Below are 12,271 nucleotides of genomic sequence, written 5' to 3' on the forward strand. Positions count from 1 at the left end.
AAATCGGAATTGTATTCTCTTTCTGTCTGTGAGAGCCGGCTGAAAAGCCATGTTTACTTTCCACAGATTTTGGGGGTTTTTTTCTTTCTTTAAATCTGGAGTTGCTTCAATTTTGAGTTAAAACCATGTCTTGCAAAACTATTTTGGCAAACTTAAGTGCTTCAGATCCTATCTCTAATCCTGATGAATGTTAAGGCTGCAGGAAATCCTGTATCTCAACATGCAGGTGAGTTCCCCTGCCAGCCTGAGCTCAGGGCACTTGCCTTCCAGATCTTCTTGGCCTAGGGAAGAGTCTTGACAAGCTCCTTTGTATCTGGAGACTGCCACTTTCAGTTTCCCTGGCTTAATACCCAACAGCCCTTTCGGAAGTCTAAGCTGAGTTCCCTCCAGACATCACTTTCGATTTGGTAACAGTTCCCTCAGTCTGAAATATTTTAAAATGAACATGCTGGGCTCCACAAACTGGCATTTTTGGTGAAGCTCTATTTTATCTGAAAATTTCCAAGCTGCCCTAGTCTTTACCGCAGAGTTCCTCAAACCAGATTTTTCACAAGTGGTCTCTGATTGAACGTTCCTCATTTTCCGGCTGACTGACTGATGTCCTTGTGGTCTCCTTTGCAGAAGTGTTGAAACTCACAGCTGAAACTGAAATTCGCAGGAGCTGTGCTTTGAATATATGGAGGGCTGTATAATTCTGCTTAGAAAACCTACAGCAACAAGTATTCCAGAAAAGCCCTGAGGGAAATAAATTCTGATCTGGAGACAAATTTAGTTAGGAGTGTGAAGTCAGCCAAGAGCTATGCTTTGGAAAAAGCAGGAGAAAAAGTTCTTAAAACATTGCTTTGGTTGCTGGACATTGCGTGCACTCAGTGTGACAGGGATCTTAATAGGAAGGGCAATGTGAGGTTATACAAAGTAACTTCTGTTGCAGGTGCAAGGAAGTAGAACTGAGGTTACTAAGACAATTTTGGCCCAACTTCACTGTGAGCATTTAACTTTGCATTGGAAGATTTGGTGGGGGTTGGAGACAGGACCTCCAGGGCCCTGCTCCTATAACCTGCGCTAAAAAGAAGTTCCACTGCCCACAAACCTCACAGAAACTGCTGCGCGTAGCTGTGGAAGGGGTGGTGACATTTCTACCTGTGCTTAGACAGTGTTTGCCTCCCTGTTAAGGGAACTAGAAAGGAACCACTTCACAGTTCCTGAGACCACTGGAGAGCAAACCTAGCACTTTTAAAGCAGGAAGAGTAGGGGGAAAGTTTGCAGCAGACAAGCTGTGTCTGGTGGCAGACTGCTGGCTCAGGGTTTCTTACCTAGTTTAGTTTGTCCTCTGAATGAGAAGGTCACAAGGATGAGAGATCCAAAAAGCTGAACAACTCTGTTTCACAATAATCACTTTATTGATTTTTTTTTTTTTCCTCAAGGAGGAGATTTTCCACCTCCTCCCACCCCAGGAAGGGGACAGTAAGAGCTAAGTGAGTGGTTGAGGTGAAGCAGCGCATCTGATGCTGTGGCAGGCAGGAGAGGTAGGTGAGAGGTAGCTGTGTGGGAGCAGATGTAAAGCCAGGGCAACGGCAAGAAGACTGCCCTGCTGCTGCTGCTGCCTGTCCTCCCCTGCTGTCTTAGTTGCTCCATGCATCCTTTCAGTCCTGTGCTAGTCTGGCATCACAAATGGTAATTTTTTTGAGAGAAAGTTCATGATGGGTCATACTTATGTCTCTTCAATTATCAGTTACAATTACCAGCCAAAATTACCAGTCCCAGTACTGAATGATACTGTAGAAGAATACTGATGATGCTCTATTGAGATGCCGTACTGGAAGTGTGAGTCAGGGCTGATGCAAACAAGCTGAGCAGCCTGATGAGAAATGAGGTTGAGTCCAGCATTCTTCACCTGTAAAATGATGATGGTACACTTTCCTACCTCTTAGCCTGTCAGAGACATATCTTCCACCATCAGCAGAAGCAGCGAGCAGCAGAAACAAGAGAAGCACAGAGCCTGCTGCTTTTTCCATCACTTATTTCATTTCTTTCTTTACTTGCTCTATCCAGAATCCCTTTTCCCAGCTTTCTTTGGCCTTGTTCTCTCTCACATTCATCACTATACTCAGAACATAAAAAAAAAAAAAAAAAAAAGCTAGAACAACCAAGATTTTTTAAAGTAGAAAAGTAGCTAATTTGGATTGCCTCCCTCGTTAATTTTTGGTGAACAACCTCCCACAATCATTATCATCACCATTTTTAGGGAGCTGGAGCCTTATACAGCCTGATGGTACAGCCTCTCTTTCCCCGCCGGAGGGCAGCAGCGCATACACCAAACAGCAGGTCTGGTGCCTCTCCATCTCGGCACGGAACAAGCTGGTAGTAAAAATCCTCTCCCCCTTAAAGTGAGTGTATCACTTCTGACCCTGCAAGTGAAAGAGGATAGTCTTTACGGCATTGTAACTTGGCATTAAGTCAAATATTTAAAAGTGATTTCTTTTTCCCTCATTACGTAAGACTACTTCAGAAGAGGTTTATTGGGCAATATTTGCTAATAAACTGAGTAAGCAAAGTAAGCAAAGAAATTCTGAGTGGAAGTGGAATACATTGAATTGGAATATATCAATTGTCCTGTTAAGAATTGTTTCTAACCCAATTGTTTCCTTTTTCTCTAAGAAAAAGGAAAGAAAGAAAAAGCTTCTGAAGCACCGGTGCCAGTGAAGTAGTCTTTTATGCCTGTGAATTAAGTGAGCCAAAGCTGTCTCTTACATATTGCATTTGCTTTTGAGAAAAAACAAAACAAACAAACAAACCAACCTAACAAAACTGCTTCCTTGAACTTCCTTTGTTTTGTCTAAGGAAAGAGAAACATTTCTGGTTTATTTCTCAACATGCAATATTCAGTTGAGAGAAAGAGTTTGAAAGTGAGCACAGTTGACATACAAAGCTTGGAAAAAACTAGTCAGCTTGAACAGCATAGAACTGGGTCTTCCATCCGAGGCCTAATGTCAGAAAAACTGTGGGTTTTAACCTTTCAAGAATTTTGGTCACTATTCTAGTATGGATCAGGCCCACCTTAGTATTAACTCTCATTTCCCTCTGTTTGCATACCGAGTCTACACATTCTCAATTTATATATTTGACAGTCATCTCCCCCTGGGATGAGAAGTTCTGATTTATACATTTATTCATCTATACATTCCTAGCATGATTGCATCCTTCTGCAAACTCTGAGCAGCTGAATGCTTTGTTTTGTTTTGCTTGTTAACCAGATTGAAAAACTAGGATGGAAAGAATAGTATTGTTTCTGTCATTTAGAAGCCAATGCTTTGAGATGTTTTCAATAAATCCATTTTCCTGACCTTGATTTAACAGCGTAGTGCTGAGAAGAAAAATCAGTACTTGTTTTGCCATAAGTATCTTACCTTTTTAAAGGCATTACTTGTGTTCCTGTAGCTATTCTCACATTTTCATTTGTTTCTAATGCACATTTCATATTAGCTGCAAACCTCTTTTCTGGTAAAACTGGAACAATGCAAATCCCACCCCTTCAATACTACTCTCAAATTCACAGCTTCTAAAGCTGATGTGTTATTTTAGTTTCCTCAAATGTCTGCTTCTTTAGAGATGGTGATTGCTTACATATATTCATTAGTTCTCTCCATAAAGGAACTGTACTAAAACTGATCCCTTGGGATACATAAGCTGCTGGTCCACAAAGAGGAGCCAAGCAGAGTGGCAACATGATGCACCACTGTGGCTAACCACTGCCTTATTGCTCCATTGTCTTACCCTGCTGATTATGAATGTAGCAGATCACGTTGGCTTTCTTTAAACACCCAGGATAAGTTTCTTCTGACGGAGTGAAGACATCTGCAATGAGGATGCCTCCACATTTTGAAGCAGCCATCTGGAAACCCTCTGTAGTCTATGGGGAGAAACAGGCATTTCTGTGTTAAGTTTGTCTTTTTGCAAAGCAAATGATTCATGAGTTGTGTGAATCATACTGCAAATTATTTTTTTTCTCTGTGACTATAAGACCTTAAAGTTACCACCTTGCAAATTTAGTTCCTAAATCACTCTTGATTACTGCAGCAGCTGGGGATGACAAAAGGGAGCATGCCGTTTCATTACACAGCTTCCCATACAGGAAGGGGATAGGACTATCGCTGAAATTTTTACTTGTTGCAGCAAGAAAGATGAAGGCTAAGAAAGGTAAAAGAAAGACTATTGTGTTCTACACCAATATCAGACTTGTGTATAGTAAAATTATTGTATTATGCTCAATAGCAGAGGGAGAAGTGTGATTTAATTGGAATTAATCGGTTAAATCGAACTACTGTCTTGGAGATTAAATGGGTTGAGACAGGCTTTGCAGGAAGGAAAAGCAACAACAGTCTGCAAAATGAGCAACAGTGACCTATGAAAACAATGAAAGAGGATAGTCTTTACGGCATTGTAACTTGGCATTAAGTCAAATATTTAAAAGTGATTTCTTTTTCCCCCATTACGTAAGACTACTTCAGAAGAAGTTTATTGGGCAATATTTGCTAATAAACTGAGTAAGCAAAGTAAGCAAAGAAATTCTGAGTGGAAGTGGAATACGTTGAATTGGAATATATCAATTGTCCTGTTAAGAATTGTTTCTAACCCAGCACGCTGCTGTTGTCCCTAAAATCAGGGTTCTTTTGGTGTGCAAAGAGCCAGAAAAAACCAAAGAGTCGAGATATTTGTTTAATTCGAGTTTTGCACAGAGAAGGGTGCTAAGTGGTAACTCCACAAAGCTAGTACCCCTTTTGAGAAACAAGCCGGGTCTTCTACAAAACAATAACAAAAGAAGAAATTGCAGCAAAGCAAACGATGTCACTCCCAATTTTACATACGAAAACAGACATTTCACATTCTCTTATCTTGATACTCCTATTATCTTTGAGATTAGTTTGATGGCACCAAGGTCTGACAGCTCCCCATATCCATTCAAGCCCACCTAATTCCGAAACCTGGAATGTTTGTGTCTGTTAACACTTTTTCTCTTGACAATATTGTTAGTGAACAGAAAGCTGGAGAAAAATCCCAAATTTACATATTTTTTGTACACACACACACACATACGTATATCCACACATATACTGACATTTAAACAATGAAGTGAGAAAACATGTCGATTCTGTTTTAAAAATGATCCAAAACCTTACATATATTTCTTAAGAGAGTGATGAGGCTTGTGGAAACCTAAGGCCTACACAGGCAAAGCAGTTCAGTTTTACAAAGCGCCTCTTGTCTTCCAGCATCCCCTGTCTTACCTCTGGTCTCAGAACCCAATTGAGTGAAATCCTTCCTCCTGAGGGCCTCTGGGTGTAGCTTTCAGGCATCTCCTTGTGCTTTCACCTACAGGGACCCTTCTTCTGTGTCTTGTTCTGCTTCTCCCCAAAGAAAAGATGAGGGTGTTTATGATATCACATAACTTATGGTATTTGTATGCTATCATACGGAACAAACTACATTAGTTCAAGATCATAGTCCATGCTTTGGACAAATTGTTTCAAGTCCTGTAAGATTTCCTGTTTTCCCCCTTTTGCAATATTTTATAAATTGAAAAATACGTCTGAAGATGCAGGCCATCATTTTTGTATCTTAGTTACAAAAACGTACACCCATTGCCTGAGTCACCGAGTCTTGTCTTCTAGGCTAATAGCAGTGCTCTGTCACAACCCGTTGTGTGACTGGAGCTCTCAGAACAGGGCGCCCTGTTATCACCTTACCCATTATAAAGTTCATGTTAATTAGGAGGCCTCATTGCCATCCAGGGTTTCTGCTTCTCTGTACTTACACTTGCAGAGAAAGCTTTTGCTTCTCTCAGCTCTACAGTCTAAGAAACGTAGAGAACGGGTGGAGGAAAGGGGACAGTGTCGTTCTCATATTGCACTGAGTCAAACTCATCACAAAAAAAAAAAATGCACAGCTTGTCTAGGACGGTAGATGGCAGAGCCTTAAGCTTGTAGCCTCTGCATGGGGACAGCTCTGCAGGTGGGCAGATTCTGCCGGTCCTTTCCACTGCATGGCACCGCACGAGTCCTCCCTGCCACACGGCGAGCTCCGCAAAACCCTTGAACGTTGGTGGGGGCTCTGTGTGGTGCTGCAGGGAGGCCCAGGTGCCTGGCAGCGAGTGGTCTCCCACGGGAGGTGGAGGGGGTGCTGTCCCACAAGCTGAGTACGGTACCTGGTGCGCAATAAACCAATCAAACACACAGAGCCGAGATATTTACGTATTTCAAATCTGCGCAGAAAAGGTGCTAGGTGGAAATTCTACAAAGCTAGCACACCTCCTTGTTTCATTTTACTGTTTATATACACTTTTCTGGTTATGTAACTTAATTACTACACGTGCTCAGAAGATACCTATAGTTATGCTTTCTACTCTGAAATGAAAACTATAAACTAAATTAATGAGCTTACAGCTTTTCATAGACTTATAGAATTATAGAATGCATTGGGGTGGAAGGGACCCCGAAAGGCCATCTAGTCCAACCTGCCTGCAGTGAGCAGGGACGTCTTTAACCAGATCAGGTTGCCCAGAGCACCATCAAGCCTGATCTTGAATGTCCCCAGGGATGCGGCTTCCACCACCTCTCTGAGCAAACTGTTCCAGTGCTTTACAACTCTTATGGTAAAGAACTTCTTTCTAATAGCCAATCTAAATCTACCCGTATCTTGTTTAAAACCACTGCCCCTTGTTGTATCACTGCATGCCTTTGTAAACAGTTCCTCTCCAGCTTTTCTGTAGGCCCCCCTCAGGTACTGGGAGGCCGCTATAAGGTCTCCCCGGAGTCTTCTCTTCTCCAGGCTGAACAACCCCAAGTTATTCCTCAAAAGGTGTTTTTCACTGATTAGTTGTCCTTGCCTGGATCACATATATCAGTACAAACAAGGAAATCTATCTTGTGGTGCTTTCCCGGGTAGGATGCTTCTCTTTTATCACTCTTTCAGTTCTTATTCAAGGGCACAGTCGTTAGTAAGGCATGCATTGCTGACAGACCACCTGGTCCATCAGAGAAAACAATGGGCCCTGAATCTTATGAAAAAAACAGGACCTAGCTTGGGAAAGACAAGGAAAAAAAATTCCATTGCCCACCGCACATCAGGGAGACCGGCTGTGAGCTCGTTCCTGCCGTGCCTGCAGTATGCGCTGCATGAGGGGGAGGGAGCGCAGAGGCAGGGGGGCGATCGGTGGGGCAGGTAGGGGGGAAGCACAGGGGGGAGCAGCTCCAGGCGCTGCTCCTGCCTGGCGGGGAAGCCGGCTGCCTGAGCACTGCCGAGCTGGACTGTCCTAGACCTGCTTCTGCTCCTGTATATGCGGTGCTGGTCCTGCCGTGAGCGTCGGGCAGGCAGGGAGGAAACACCGCAGCGAGAGACCGCTCACTGCCAGAAGTTTGGGGCTCCCCAGGGCGCCCCACAGAGCCCCTGCCAATGTTCGGGAGCTTTGCAGAGCTTGCTCTGTGGAGGAGAGGACCGCCACGGTGCTGTGCAGTGGGGAGGACCAGCAGAATCTGCCGACCCAGGGAGAGTTGTCCCTGCAGAGATTTGGCTGCGAAGAGTTGTCCTAGACCCCCTCCTCCCGCCTCAGTGACAGTCTCCAGCAACCATGGTGGCCACAAGCTCACATCCCACCCCAGAAGCGGGTCCCCCTTGTGCACCCCTGCTCAGTGGGGCAAGCGGGTACCCCGGTGTTGTGCAATTCCTCGTACTGCACCCTGCACCTGCTGACCCATGCACTGGTGAGAAAGCTGCTGTGAGACCCCCATGCCCTAGTGGGCTGGCTGACCTGTTACCCCTCTCTAGCTCTCCCCACCCCCCACCCCCATTTCCCACTCCCCATACAAATTTTTGTGCTTCTTCCGTACTACTTTGCAAGCTGACTGCTGCTGTGTCAAAAATCTCTTTGGAGGTTGAAGGTTGCTTTTTGATTTGGCTGGTGGCTGTTTTCCTCTTTAGCACAATTGGACAGATTTGGGTGTTTTCCTTGTTCCTCCCCCCCCCCCCCCCCCCCATGCCCTGCCCAGATGACATCCACTCTCCTGTTGTATCAGCTGTTGTTATCCAGGCTGTTTTGTAAAGAGGGGAGGCATGCAAGCCCTCTCAACTACTCCTACAGTACTTTACATATGAAAATTAGTTTGAGACTCCCAATTCCTTTTAAATACTTGACTAGCTCCACAGGTGCAATAGCTTCTCCCTTTTTATTTCTCCCTTTTTGTTCTTATTTCATTTTATTCATTTATTTTTTCTCTTTCTGGACACATTCCTGTCAGATATGTATGAATATTTACAGTATGGCTTTACCTTGACTTTGCAGACAAGCAGGGCCTTTTCTTCCACTTTGTGAGAAAGGTACAGGTCCCAAGTACAGCTTGGGGGTATTCCCAGCAGAGGCAGCGGTGGGTTCTGCCTCTGTGCCTGTCTAGTGCACCTGCCATAGAAGGTAGCACTCTTGACCTCAATTCTGTTACAAAATCCTTCCATCTGCCAAATTAAGAGTCCAGCTGCATCCCACTCAGTTTGCGGTCATGAGCTTATTCAACCCAGAGACTCAGATCCAACTTCAACTATTCATGCATCCAGTTGCAAAAAACTTCCCTGGGTGCAGGCTCAGATCGGTGCCTCTGCACAGGCAGTTTGGAACTGCATCTGCACGACCTCTGAACTGGCTGCATTACCACAAGAACACTGTTTGTGAACTCCTGGGCAGAGAGGTCCACAAGCATCACGAAAACTGAACATGAGACCAAGGCACAGAAAGCCACCAAAAGCACGATTCAGACAAAACACAAGTAATTTCAGTCCCAGTACATGATTCAGCTTAACTCCATATAGCTATTTAGGCAGCTGAAACAGTAGCAGATCTGTAGGCTTTCAAATCTCCATGGGTAAAGCTCCTTCATATCGAACACTCTGCCAATGCACGGACTCCAGGGCAGGTAAGCGGCATGTCTCAGTACTTATCTCAAGCTGGAATTTGTTTGACACTCATGAACTAGTCACCCCTACTGATGAAAGCCCAGAGCATGACACAGTTTCATTCCAAAATCTGGGCACAAGAGGAGGAAGCGGTGGCCTGAGCTTAGTATACATAAGTTTGGTGGTTAGTGCACTCGCTGACGAAGCAGGGCACCTGGAGTTCAGTGCTCTCATGAGTCTGGGAGGGGAGTTAGATGTGTACTTCAGGTCTCCTCTCTTATCATGCCTGCTCTGCAGGGAAAAAGCAAGACAGTCCCTCGCAGCTGAGGGAAGTGATGTCAGAAACATAAAAATTAGAACCATGGTAATGGGAGTTGAAAGCCCGCAAGATCAAAGGATGTAATGACCTCAAAGGTTAACTAACAACCAGACACAGGATGCAATAATTAAGAACAGGATCTGGAGACAATAACCACATCTGAAGACAATGACGACCCTTGTAGATAATACTTCTTTATGATCTGCTTCCATAAAGCAAGGGTAGATTTGGACAAGGGTCAAAATCAACAGTATCCCTGCATAACCTATAGTGATTTCAATACTAAAAATTACATCCACTTGTGCATAATGAGTATGTAAATGTAGGACCACCTTAGTATAATGAATTAGGCAATCGGTGGAGCATGTGTATGAAGATTTTTGTTGTGTAAAATCATGTAACCAATCCTGTACCATTTCTTTGCCATTGTAAAGTGTATCAACTGGTGCTGCTAAAGGTGTGCTAGACTTGTGATTTGTTGCCTAGCACCCACTTTGCAGAATTGGAATAAAACAAGTATCTTGACTCTGTGTGTTGACTGGCTTTGCACACTGGGTAAAAGAACCAAGATTTGAGACAACAGAAGGATTTATCCGTGGATGTGAGGACAAAGGTTGGGACGGTGAAACTCAGTCTTACTTGAAAAGCTAAGTTGATGATTTAGAGAAGTGCTGAAGTCCCAGTTGATAGTTTTGAATTTTGTGGTAATGCCTAGGGGACTAGTGCATCTTTCCTATGAGGAAAGGCTGAGAGACCTAGAGCTCTTTAGCCTGGAGAAGACTGAGAAGGGACCTCATCAACGCTTATATAAAATATCTAAATGATGGGTGTCAAGAGGATGGGGCCAGGCTTTTTTCAGTGGTGCTCAGTGACAGGACAAGGGGCAACGGGCACAAACTGGAGCACAGGAAGTTCCACCTGAATGCAAGGAAAAACTTCTTTACCTTGAGGGTGACAGAGCACTGGAACGGGCTGCCCAGGGTTGTTGTGGAGCCTCCTTCGCTGGAGATATTCAAAGCCTGCCTGGATGCAGTCCTGTGTGACCTGCTCTGGGTGAACCTGCTTTGGCAGGGGGGTTGGACTAAATGATCTCCAGAGGTCCTTTACAATCCTACCATTCTGTGATTCTATGGGCAAGCTTAATGTTTACTGCTGACTGCTGTAAACCCCGCTGCGCTGTGCCTACCTGTGTCTATCGCTTCGTTGCAGTGATGCTGAGCCTCTCTCAGGTGCAGGTGGTGAGGTCTTAAGATATTTTCAGTATGATTTGCTTTATCTTTCAACATTAGAATCAAAAGATTTTGTACAATTTATTCATTCAATCAAAGTAAAATTCAGGGAGATGTTTTTTTTCAAGGAAATTCACAGACCTCTCAATCTCCAAATGCTTGAACAGGTACAGTTACCACTGGCTAACAGCTAAACTAAGGAGAAGAGATGAAAAGAGCATGTTTACGTTCTATATGAGAAACAACTCCTATCTGGTAGTAGAAACATACTTGTTTAACATTGCGAATCATGATTTCTTAATTAAGTTGCACTTTTGACTTGCTTTGTTTCTTTCAAAAAGATCTTTGGATAGTATAACGTCAGAGGAAGAATATTTCCCAGCAAACCTGTTTCATGTAAATTCCAGAAATCCTTTCCACTGTAACTGTATTTTCATTGTTTTGTGTAGCATACATACCCACACATTCACACTCAGACATAAAATCACAGAATCATTTACATTGGAAAAGACCTTTAAGATCAAGTCAAATGTTAACCTAACACTGCCAAGTCCACCACTAAACCATGTCCCTAAGCGCCACATCTACAGCCTTTTAAATACCACCAGGGATGGTGACTCCACCACTTACTTCCCTGGGCAGCCTGTTCCAATGCCTAACCACTCTTTTGGTAAAGAAATATGTCCTAATGTCCAGTCTAATCCCCCTGGTGCAACTTGAGGCCATTTCCTCTTGTGCTATCACTAGTTACTTGGGAGAAGAGACAAACACCCACCTCACTACACCCTTCTTTCAGGTAGTTGTAGAGAGCGATAAGGTCTCCCCTCAGCCTCCTCCAGACTAAACAGCCCCAGTTCCCTCAGCCGCTCCTCACAAGACCTGTTCTCCAGACCCTTCACCAGCTCCGTTGCCCTTCTCTGGACACGCTCCAGCACCTCAATGTCTTTCTTGCAGTGAGGGGCCCAAAACCGCACACAGGATTCGAGGTGCAGCCTCACCAGTGCCGAGTACAGGGGCACCATCACCTCCCTACTCCTGCTGGCCACACTGTGTCTGATACAGGCCAGGATGCTGTTGGCCTTCTTGGCCACCTGGGCACACTGCTGGCTCATGTTCAGCTGGCTGTCGACCAGCACCCCCAGGCCCTTTTCCGCCGGGCAGCTTTCCAGCCACTCCTCCCCAAGCCTGTAGCGCTGCGTGGGGTTGTGGTGACCCAAGTGCAGGATCCGGCACTTGGCCTTATATACACACACTTGCACACACCCACATTCCGACACTCCATCAATCACATGTATAAACACTCTGACGCACACACACACCGCAGATATGCAGTAATATGCTGACACTCTCAGAAAAACATACACAAGAACATGATGTCTCACACACAAGACCACTCAGTAATACATACTTAATAAACACGCTTGCACACACTCAAAAATATTCTCATCCACAAATGCTCACTCACACAGGTACACCGTCATGCAATCAATCACATGCACACACTGGCTGAGGCACATCCATGAACTCACACTCAGAAACAGTCGTGCTCTTACGCTGTCATGCTCTCAGAGAATCACTCAAACTCACTTCCACACTCACACACTACTGCTCGCACACAGATGCATTCACACAATCACACACACTCTCACAGCATCACTAAGTCTCACACTCAGCTCACATGCATTCACACATGTGAATGCTCACTCCCATACACTCACGTCACACACTCACTATCACGTGCTCACATTCCTTTACTCACACACTCACACTTTCACACACACCAGCA

The sequence above is a fragment of the Leptosomus discolor genome, chromosome 1, assembly GCF_034619465.1.
Source record: "Leptosomus discolor isolate bLepDis1 chromosome 1, bLepDis1.hap2, whole genome shotgun sequence".
Lineage (NCBI taxonomy): Eukaryota > Metazoa > Chordata > Aves > Leptosomiformes > Leptosomidae > Leptosomus > Leptosomus discolor.